This window comes from Epinephelus moara, chromosome 24 (genome assembly GCF_006386435.1).
Source record: "Epinephelus moara isolate mb chromosome 24, YSFRI_EMoa_1.0, whole genome shotgun sequence".
NCBI lineage: Eukaryota > Metazoa > Chordata > Actinopteri > Perciformes > Serranidae > Epinephelus > Epinephelus moara.
Genome location: NC_065529.1, coordinates 1,981,009 through 1,988,679, shown reverse-complemented (window position 1 = coordinate 1,988,679; position 7,671 = coordinate 1,981,009). Strand labels below are relative to the sequence as shown.

The 7,671-nt window shown below is 41.3% G+C and overlaps 1 long non-coding RNA gene across 1 annotated transcript in view; it reads right to left on the bottom strand.

Annotated features, from left to right (window-relative positions):
• LOC126386457 (uncharacterized) overlaps positions 1 to 3,901 on the bottom strand; it is a 31,579-nt gene extending 27,678 nt beyond the window's left edge. The window contains exon 1 of the long non-coding RNA XR_007569510.1: positions 3,813 to 3,901. This is a non-coding gene — a long non-coding RNA (uncharacterized LOC126386457). The remainder of the gene's footprint in view (positions 1 to 3,812) is intronic.
• Between the last annotated feature and the right edge of the window lie 3,770 nt (positions 3,902 to 7,671).

The window sequence follows — 7,671 nt, the reverse complement described above, 5'->3', positions numbered from 1 at the left end:
GTCAGAGCAGGAGATGTTAACCCCTCCACGTCCAGACTGCAAGTGAATCGCGCATGCGCGGAACCGCCACTGGCTGATCCCGACCTGGTTTACAGTCAGGGCGGGATGTAAATGTAAAATTTTCTTTGTCTAATATAAATCACTGAAAGACGGTTCATCTGTAGTTCTAAACATATTCAGGGTGTTTTTTTATTCAGTTTTTGTCTCTCCCACGACGTTATTCCTCTCTCCTACAGCAGCCATTACAATTACATGCATATGGACAATTATGCAAATTAGGCGATGACATCATTTAGCGACTTCTAGCGACTTTTAGGACAGCCAATAGCTACTTTTCTTACTGAGGAGTTGGCAACACTGGTAAAGCGTGGCAGACAGGTTAGGGAGTTAGCGGACATGCCGTTGTATTGTACTGCTCCAGTGTTAATTAAAGCCTGCAAACATATTTGGATGCCTCCTTTGCAGTTATTTACAGACTGTGTTATTTTCTTAGCTCTCTCAGAGTCAGCTGGTAGTTTTGTCAAGCTAAGTGTGTCCAGTGTTGGTTGATTTTCGGCGGAGCAGGTTTAGCGTTAGTTTGGCCGTCAGCAGCTAAAAAAAGTTCAGACGTTTGATTTAAATGCCAATTGCGCATTTCTGATTTTTTTCTGTGGGGCCTCCATCTTTGTTTTGATGAACCTCCTGCCAAATGTCGCTGGCTGAGACCTCTGTTGACCTCACCAGGAAAGAAACATCAGCACCATCTAGTGGACCAAAAAAGGCAATTGATTTTATTCTTCCAGTCTTAAAAGTTGTATTAAAATGTGTATTTGCAAAAAATAATAATGAATATGATAAAGACTGCTACTCTACGTATGTGTATCAATACAATATCGCATGCAAAATATTGTGATACTATCCTGTATTCATTTTTTCCCCCACCCCCTTAAAGGTTGAATTTCCATCTTTGGTGCCCCTCACTGGAAGACTCAAAAAGACACTGTTGCAGATAGAAATACATCCTACTAGCCCACAGAGAGCCACACAGAGCCTCCTTTATTTTTCCAAAAACTTTTATTTGAATCATTGCTGGCATGTGTGGTGAAGTCTGAAATTAGTTTTTAGTCAAGACTATTTCAATAGGCGTGCCCACTATCTCACCTGGTAAAGCAGGTTCCCCATGTAAAAAAAAGGCTGTGTACTTGCCGCAGCACTGGTGGGTTCCATCCCAACCCCTTAGCCCTCTGCTGCATGTCATCCCACCCCTCTCTTCCCCTTTCATGCTATAGCTGTTCTGTTGAATAAAGACAAAAAGTCCCCAAAAATATATTTTTAAAAAAAGTATCTCATAAGCAGTAACTGGCTAGTTATGATGTAGGTGCAGATGTTTCCAGCTGCCTCTCTCTCAGCACTTCTAAATTTGGCTAAATAATGCTCTTATGTCTATTTTGCTAGTGTTGGAGGTGCATTTTGCTGTTGGCTTTGAGTGGTGGTGGTGTGTTGCTGCAAGTCACTCATCACTGTGAAGAAATCAACTCACCGGTCTGTAAACTCTTGTACTACCACAGTTACCTAGCTGCTAGCTAGTTTTTCAAATGTAAACATCAGTAAACATCAAGGAAAAGATGGAGAAGATGGGCACCAGCTGAACTAACATCCTGCTTGTCACTGTGCAGGTATTGGAAACAAACTGGATGACCTCCGTGCCACATACGTTTTGAGCAGGATATCAGGAACTGTAATATGATCTGATTCACCGAAACTTCCTGGACAGTGCCATTCAACCAGGTGACTCTTCTTTAATATGTTAATCTGACAGAGCAGAGGATTCTCATAGAGAAGACGAGGAGACATGTGCTTTATGGTGAATAAGGACTGGTGTAATGGTGGCAATGTGAGGTGCTGTCCTGTTCCTGCTGTGGATCACGGCTTTACGCTGTTCGGTAGCAGCGACCATATGGCCATCTTGTTGAGGTTGGGATGTGCAGATAGTTAAATCATTCCATAACCAGAGACTATGGATTAGCATCACCATCGGGAAACATGGACAATTATAAAGTAGCAGCCAGCAATGTAAGAATGTGTGGGGGAAAAAAAGCTGATGGGACTACATCTCACTGGATCTGTTCACTGTATAATTTCATGTGTCAAATAAATGATTGATTGATTGATTGATTGATGGGTTAGCTCTTTGAAACCACATACAAATGTGTCTTCATAAGAAACATTGCAACAAACACATCATGATCTACTTTGGAGTAGTAGAATATTACAGATGCACTTGGTCTTGCCCCTCATCAGAGACATCAGCTCTGTATGACCTGCAACTGCTGAGTGAGTGAAAGGTCACAAATCAGAGCGCTCCCTTTTCTCTATGATAGCTTCAAACCAAACAGGAAAACACTACTAATTCATCAAACCAACGGTCATTATGACTCTGTTTCGCTGCCTGTGTTTCTTGACCAATCATGTGATTAGTCAGGGGACTTTAGGAAACCCAGCATTGTGAAACAGACTCACCAGCGACCTTGAGCTGGGCAGATCACATGATCAGCCATGGCAGTCGATCCCCGGCTCTGAACAAGCCCTGGCTTTGCGGCTGTGTCCTGATCAGGGAGGGGAGGGGCTGCTTGGTAATATGATGAAAACCCTGCTTAGTGCAGGCAAGCCCTGGGTTGAACAGATGGAGGCTCCTTCTTTCTTCTTATGCAATCCAGCAGCAGTGAAGCAGAAAATATGACTTTTATGTGACTCCCTGGATGTCAGATAGAACAAAGGGCCTAATGAACATCCTGAGACTAAGTGAGTTTTGTAGAGAGACAGGAAGTGGAATTTTGAGAGGTCAACACAGCCCCCCAGAAAGTCTGCTGCCTGGTACTGCTGAGGCTCATCTGGCACATTCATGGCTGTTTCACAACACAGTCATTTAAAATTATGTGCAATATGGAGTGTAGTGTAGTCTGTCTTGAATGTAAGAATAATTCAAGATTTTTTGCAGATTCCTCATCAATATTGATTACCATTATAAATATTAGCATAGCTAATGAAGCAATAACCATTAAAAATATTTACGAGCTGTTATCCTGCAGGAAATTTGGCATGTTTTCTGTAACACAGATTGTAAATTCTTTTATAAGTGCATTCATTTGGCTTATTTTAACTGTCTCTTACTGCTATCACCCTGGATCCTGTTATTACCAATTTCAAATATTTGATTGTGTTGGTGTGTGTTCAGGGGAAAACAGCCTTAAGGTAGAGCAGCTATGTGTATGCATTGAATGGCCAACTACTGTGACAGGGTCCAAATTGAGCAAAACAGTGAGATTAAACAGGCTGTGAGAAGAGGACGCAATGATGAAAGGCTTTGAATAATACACTCGAGGAAGGGGAAAAAAGTACACCTTTTTCAGACCACTTTCTAAAAATAGCTCAGCTGGTGTGACATCATGAGTGCTACGCAAATAGGGTCCACCTTTACTTCTGTTGGTGCAGCAGAAAAGTCTGTGTGGTCTGTTTTAGCCTACAGTAGCATCTCTTGTTGTTTAGGCTGACAACATGCATACACAAAAATACATGCACATGCACAGAGCAGCACACACTGTGTCTCTTGACATTTTCTATTATTTTTGTTTCTAAAACCACTTCAGTCATTAAGAAAATAAGAAATAAAAGTTCAATGTGTTTTTTAAAGAGTGCTAATTTTTTCTATATCAAGTGTGCAATTTCCACTACTGTAACAAGTTTTTGTGAGCAAATCCTAACTCTTAGACTTCCTTGACAACCACCTCATCCCTCAAAATCACTCAGCATGCAACATTTACACAAGTACTCACAAGTGATGGTGACGTCTGTGATTCATGACAGAGCCTGAAACCTCTGTGTCTGGTCAGGGGGAGACGCAGAGCAGAAAGCTGAGACACACACTGACTAGCCCGCAGTTAAAGCTCCCTCGGTCACCCACCTTCTCTCACACTCACACTCACACTCACACACACACACACACACACACACACACACACACACTCTCTGACTTGGCGTGCTGCTCATTCAAGCTTGGTCACAGTGGGGATAATGGCTCATGTACAGAAGTCTCATGATGTAACCAGCACCACACATCTCATTAGCAGCAGCCAAAGCACACACTCTATTGCATTTAACCTACTTAATCTATATTCATGTATACAGACTAGTTCTGCATAATCATTAAGTCTGCATTATCCTATCTATAAGGTTAATATCTATAAGAGCTTAGAGGCATGGCTGTGTTACAAAACAAAAGGGAATGAAACTCACTCTGTACACTGCATTGATAGTTTTTTTTGTTCATTAATTTGTGAATCTGAGTTCATCTGAATACAATTTTTTATATGTTTTAAAACGGCTATTATGTGGAGCTTTAACTTGTGTTGGCACTTGTTTAGATTTTTTCTGAATCAAATCCAAAAAGAAATCAGTTTTACAGATACAAAGTGGTGATACTACACAGTGTTTTTTTTTTTTTTTTTTAATTATGCATAACAACAGTAGTTTCAAAATAATCTTTTGTGTATCACCTTGTGTCAAGCCTGCGCCATCCTCTGCATGTCTGCTCTCACATTTGTGTATTTGCATTGCACGGTGTTGACCAAACAAGGACTATCTCACTGTAAATGGCTACTGTAGTACTGTACTGAGAAGGGGAGAAGGGATTGGTCCGACTGTCTCTATGGAAACCGCTGGCTGCGTTCGTTGAAGGTAGGTCCACAGGGGGGAAAGGCATAGGGGAATCAAATTCTTTTTGCACTTCTCATCATCTAATGGAGCCAAGTACGACTCTATAGGTGCAGGCAGTAAACACATTTGCATATTTGATATTCTGGCACACAGTAAGAGTTCAGTGAGCAGAGACTACATTAAGCAAATGCTGCAAAAGCTGCTATGTCTTCATGACTTGTTTTTTGTTGTTGTTTTTTTAACAGTCTGTGTCCCCTCTCTAAATTCAGAGGTTTTTGCAGGTCTGTGAACGCAGCACAGGCGGAACTCTTCTCTTTTCCCATCAGCAGCAGGTCCAGCTCCAAAACCAAATAATCTAAGCCCCTGATCACAATTTTAACAGCGGGGGGGGGGGGGGGGTTGTAATTGGTTTTAATTAGAATGAAGCTTTTTGTTTGCTGCTTTTGCACTGCTACACGCCTCACATTTCTGTGGTTTAGGTGCCTGCCAGTTTTGCAGGAGTGCTCTGAACTCTTCAGGTTGAAAAAACTTTAACTAAGAGCGAAAAAGCGCCCCATGTCATTTCCTCTTTTTTTCCTCATTGTCCAATCGAATGATTTGAGAGGCAGGCCTTCTGAGGTGGTGGTGATAGTTAGTATTCATTTTTGTTATGCTTTGCCCAACAATAGACAGCAGGTTGCCCAACTGCCCGAGTCATCCTAAAATATGCCTGGAAACAGCCATCATAGCAGAGAAGCTCCTGGACCAACTAGTGGTACCAGTCTCAAAACGTATAAGAGGGACCTCCGCAATGCCAGAGCAAACTATTACTCAGCTTTAATAGAAGAAAATAAGAACAACCCCAGGTTTCTTTTCAGCACTGTAGCCAGGCTGACTGAGAGTCAAAGCTCTATTGAGCCTTGTATTCCTTTAGCCCTTAGCAGCAATGATTTTATGAGCTTTTTTAATGACAAAATTCTAACTATTAGAGGCAAAATACATGACCTCCTGTCCTCAGATAGTACCTATCTGCCCTCAAACACAGCTGTAAGACCTAATATATATTTAGATTGCTTCTCTCTGATTTCTCCTCAACAATTGTCTGCAGTGATTTCTTCATCTAAATCATCAACGTGTCTCTTACACCCCATCCCAACTAGGCAACTTAAGAAAGTCTTACCTTTAGTTAACACTCACTTATTAGACATGATCAATATATCTTTATTAACAGGCTATGTACCACAGTCTTTTAAGGTAGCTGTAATTAAACCTCTCCTAAAAAAGCCCACCCTGTATCCAGAGGTGTTAGCCAACTGTAGACCCATAACTAATCTTCCCTTTCTTTCAAAGATCCTTGAGAAAGTAGTCGCATACCAGCTGTGTGATTTTCTCCATGATAATAATTTATTTGAGGAATTTCAGTCAGGATTTAGAGTGCATCATAGCACTGAGACAGCACTAGTTAAATTACAAATGATCTTTTGATTGCTTCAGACAAAGGACTTGTCTTAGTGCGGCATTTGACACAATTGACCATCAAATTCTGCTACAGAGACTGGAACATTTAATTGGCCTAAAACGTTCTGCACTAAGCTGGTTTAAATCTTATCTATCTGATCGTTTTCAGTTTGTTAATGTTCATGATGAATCATCCTTACGTAGGCCTACTTAAGTTTGTTTTGGAGTTCCACAAGGTTCTGTGCTTGGACCAATCCTATTCACTCTATATATGCTTCCTTTAGGTAACATCATTAGAAATCACTCTGTAAATTTCCATTGTTATGCGGATGATACACAATTGTATTTATCAATGAAGCCAGAAGAAACTAATCAATTAACTAAACTTCATAACTGCCTTAAAGACATAAAAACCTGGATGAGCACCAATTTCCTTATGGTAAATTCAGACAAAACTGAAGTTATTGTTCTTGGCCCCAAACAACTCAGAGACTCTATCTGACGACATAGTTTCTCTAGATGGCATTGCTCTGGCCTCTAGCACTACTGTAAGAAAATTCGGAGTAATATTTGACCAAGATTTGTCTTTTAATTCTCATTTCAAACAAATCTCACGGACTGCATTTTTACACCTGCGTAATACTGCGAAAATTAGGCCTATCCTGACCCAAAAAGATGCAGAAAAATTGGTCTACGCTTTTATTACCTCTAGGCTGGATTACTGTAACTCCCTATTATCAGGTAGCTCTAATAAGTCTTTAAAAACTCTCCAGCTAATTCAGAATGCAGCAGCACGTGTACTAACAAGAACTAGGAAACAAGATCATATTTCTCCTGTTTTAGCTTCTCTGCACTGGCTCCCTGTAAAATCCAGAACTGAATTTAAAATCCTACTATTAACTTATATGGTCAGGCTCCATCATATCTTAGAGAGCTCATAGTGCCATATTATCCCACCAGAACACTGTGCTCTGAGAATGCAAGGTTAAGGCCAAAACACACCGGCGGCGTCATATGACGGTGGCGTCATTGACGTGAGTCAAGTGCCACCTCCAACACACACAAAAAGCGTCGCGCTGCGGGGCGTCAACCGGATTTCTATTGCTATATTCTATTACTCGTGGTCCCTAAAGGAGCCAGAGCCTTCAGCTATCAGGCTCCTCTCCTGTGGAATCATCTTCCTGTTGCGTTCCGGGTCCTCTGTGGCTCCACATTTAAGACTAGACTTAAGACTTTCCTCTTTGATAAAGCTTATAGTTAGGGCTGGCTCAGGCTAGTCTCGCCACCAGACAATCAGAGATCTCCGCCTTCTGATAGTCTGGGGACACTCCTTTCTAAAGTGTGTTTAATACACCGGCGAAAACGGCCGGTAACAAAGCAACGCCTCTTGCATTTTTGAAAAGGACACGCCTTCTCGGAAATGTGCGCTCCCCCTTTTCTCGTCCGCAAGGAAACAAACACACAGAGAGCTTGAAAATGGATGCCGAGAGATTTAACTCTGTTTTATCAAACGTGTGCTCATCCGTGAAGAAAATATTTTTT